Raw genomic sequence first — 2,763 nt, 5'->3', positions numbered from 1 at the left:
AGTTTGCCTTGCTTGTGAAAGCCTATAATTGAACACCTTATTTTCATAGCTTCCCATAACTCTTCTCCTTGGGTAGGGCCTCATTAAGTTTGGCATCAATGGGAATGCCTGATCCCCTACAAATACATATGGCAATGCATGTTCGAAGGAGGCCAGATCAGCAGGTGGAGGAAGTTGTAGAGTTCCCTTATCCAGTTTTCTGCCCAACTGACTACTTGAAAAAATACTTCTGTCACTGAATCGTCCCATGGCTCATATGTCAATGAAAGTGAATTTGTAGTGTGCTTCGACAGCTGCCATTAAAACGATGGAGAAATCATGTTTATAATTAAAGAATAAGGATCCAGATTTATTAGGCTTTTTGATAACAACATGCTTTCCATCGATGGCTCCAAAGCAGTATGGAAAATGCCATCGTGTTTCAAAATCTGAGGCAATCGAGATCCACATTTCTCTTGTAGGTTGTGGTAAATACAACTGTTGCATATTTCTCCAAATGGCAATTGAGACTTTGTTCACAATTTTAGCTACAGTTCGATCTCCCATCCTGTAACTGTAGCCAATGCTTTTGTAGCTATCCCCAGATGCCAAATACCTGAAACAAAAAAATACGCACTCATTAATGTTCAATTCATACAAATTAATTAATTATGAAATATATTCTCTCTTTTTCAGATGACGAGGCTAAATGTACTTGGGAGAAATTAAGAAATAATCACAGAGATGCTCTATGGTGACAGCGACGTATGAGAAGTGGAGTTGCTGCTGCAGATATCAAACCGTGGAAGTTCCAAGCTCAAATGGAATTTTTATTACGTTACATGGTCAATGAAAACCGTGATACAAATTTCGCCGATGATGATGATGACAGTTCAGAACCTCCTAATGAAGAAGCCCAACACTGTGAAGGTGACCCTATTTACGAGATAAATGATGAAGGTTTGGACTTACCAAACACTGCCGATGTTAAAGAGGATGAATCACGTAATTCATCTGCAAACAACGAGTCTGCTGAATCTCCTGTATCACCAACGCCACAACCAAAGAACCTCGTCCTTCCTACTTCTGTTGAGAGACGGTGGCTGCTCGTGAAAACTTAGAATCTTCCAACGTAGTCTCTTTCATTAACCATTTCTCAGAATAAAAACTTAAATGCGTTTTTGCCATGTATATTATCAGTTTCTTATTATATTGTAATGTATATTGTCAGTCCTTAAAAAATATAAAATAAAAAACTTACCTAAAAATAGTGCCAGTTTTTATTCAGTTCAAATTGGAATTTGAGCATTGCATCCCTCAGAGTATATAATAGGTTGAATCATGCTATGAACTTCTTCAAACTCCTCTCGATTCATAAGGAAATAGTTCACAAATCGTTCATTGGAGAATTCTCTTGTCAGTGCAAATTCCCCGTGAGTCCCTCTTTTTTTTCATGTACTCACTTTTCCACAGCTTTACCTTCCTCGACTTCCGATAGAGTAATAGTAATGTTTCTAACTCGCTGTCCAAATCTGTCTCAGAGCTCAAATCAAGGTATTCCGCAAACATGTTTTGATTTTCGATTTGGTTTCACGCACAAACTACCCCTGCCTTCGTCAAACTGCTGAATAAAACCGCTTTCCAATATACGTCGACAACTGTGCCACACAGTTCTTTTTTCCGTGCTGCCCTGCCCTGCCCCTACTGCGATACGCAGCTCAATGTGCACCTTAGCTTATACTTGGTAGGCTGCCATTATTGTGTCACATATTGGGCTAAATATTTTGGTAAAATTGTCATTCAACTGGGTGTTTTGCTTACTGATTTCATATGTATGAAATCTTTCATGAGTATCCACCATTCATCCTTCCTTTCCGATGGAGATTTCCATAGTTTCATCTATTGTTCGATATTCGTGTATAGTGTCCACTATGTGTTGGTCAAATTTGGAATTTTGCCACTGTTCTTTGTCTATGTTCTTTAAATCTGATTTTAAATATTCGCCCCGTTTGTCCTATATATTTCTGTGGGCATTTTCCAAATTTAAGCTTTTCTCTCTCAGTTAATACTGAATTTCAGTGATCACAAATTAATGGTGTCTGTGTTGAATTTACTGAAGATATTCTTTTGTTTAGTGTTGGTGAAATCTGCTGCTCACCAAAGGAACCATGTACATGGTTTTCAGTACATAAATTGTGTTTATGATTACTTTGTTAAATGCTTAGGAAAAAATGTATAGTTTGTGCACAAATTGAGTGTGACTGGTGTACGTTTCAATTTTCAGTGTCGATTCGGCGTCACTGACTCAGTCAGAAATTCGTGACATCATTTTGGGTTTGGAGATTACTGCTCCATCAGCTCAGCACCAACAAATAGCAGAAATTGATGAACAAACATGGTGATTATCTTTGAGAACAGCTGACCAGTACAAGGATTGAAGATAAAGATAGTGCCATTGATTAGCTTTGTTGTCAAATTGCCCTCAAATGTTTTGTCGATAGTCACACGATGCACATTGGTATCATCCACAATCAGTCCTCTACATCACTTTATATGCCATTTCTTTGGGTGGTGTAACAGTAAGTCCACTTGGTGTGTCAACCACTATTTGGCCCACTGAGCCAGTTCCAAATGACAGATGATGATTGAATGCAGAGAAAACCTGCCCCAGTGTCATTTTGTCCATCACAAATCCCACACGACCTGACCTGGGATCAAACCCGGGGCCTTCATGATGGGGTTGTCAAATTGCCCTCAAATGTTTTGTCGATAGTCACACGATGC

The 2,763-nt window shown here is 38.8% G+C and overlaps 1 long non-coding RNA gene across 1 annotated transcript; it reads right to left on the bottom strand.

Moving 5' to 3' along the window:
- Positions 1 to 328: 328 nt before the first annotated feature.
- LOC111865108 lies at positions 329 to 2,753 on the bottom strand. The gene is made up of 2 exons (XR_002842927.2): positions 952 to 2,753; positions 329 to 595 (listed from the first exon to the last, which is right to left on the bottom strand). It is a non-coding gene; the product is annotated as an uncharacterized LOC111865108 (long non-coding RNA).
- Positions 2,754 to 2,763: the final 10 nt, after the last annotated feature.

This window comes from Cryptotermes secundus, unplaced genomic scaffold, assembly GCF_002891405.2.
Source record: "Cryptotermes secundus unplaced genomic scaffold, Csec_1.0 scaffold9710, whole genome shotgun sequence".
Lineage (NCBI taxonomy): Eukaryota > Metazoa > Arthropoda > Insecta > Blattodea > Kalotermitidae > Cryptotermes > Cryptotermes secundus.
The sequence above is the reverse complement of the archived record's forward strand: the minus strand, read 5'-3'. Positions and strand labels throughout refer to the sequence as shown.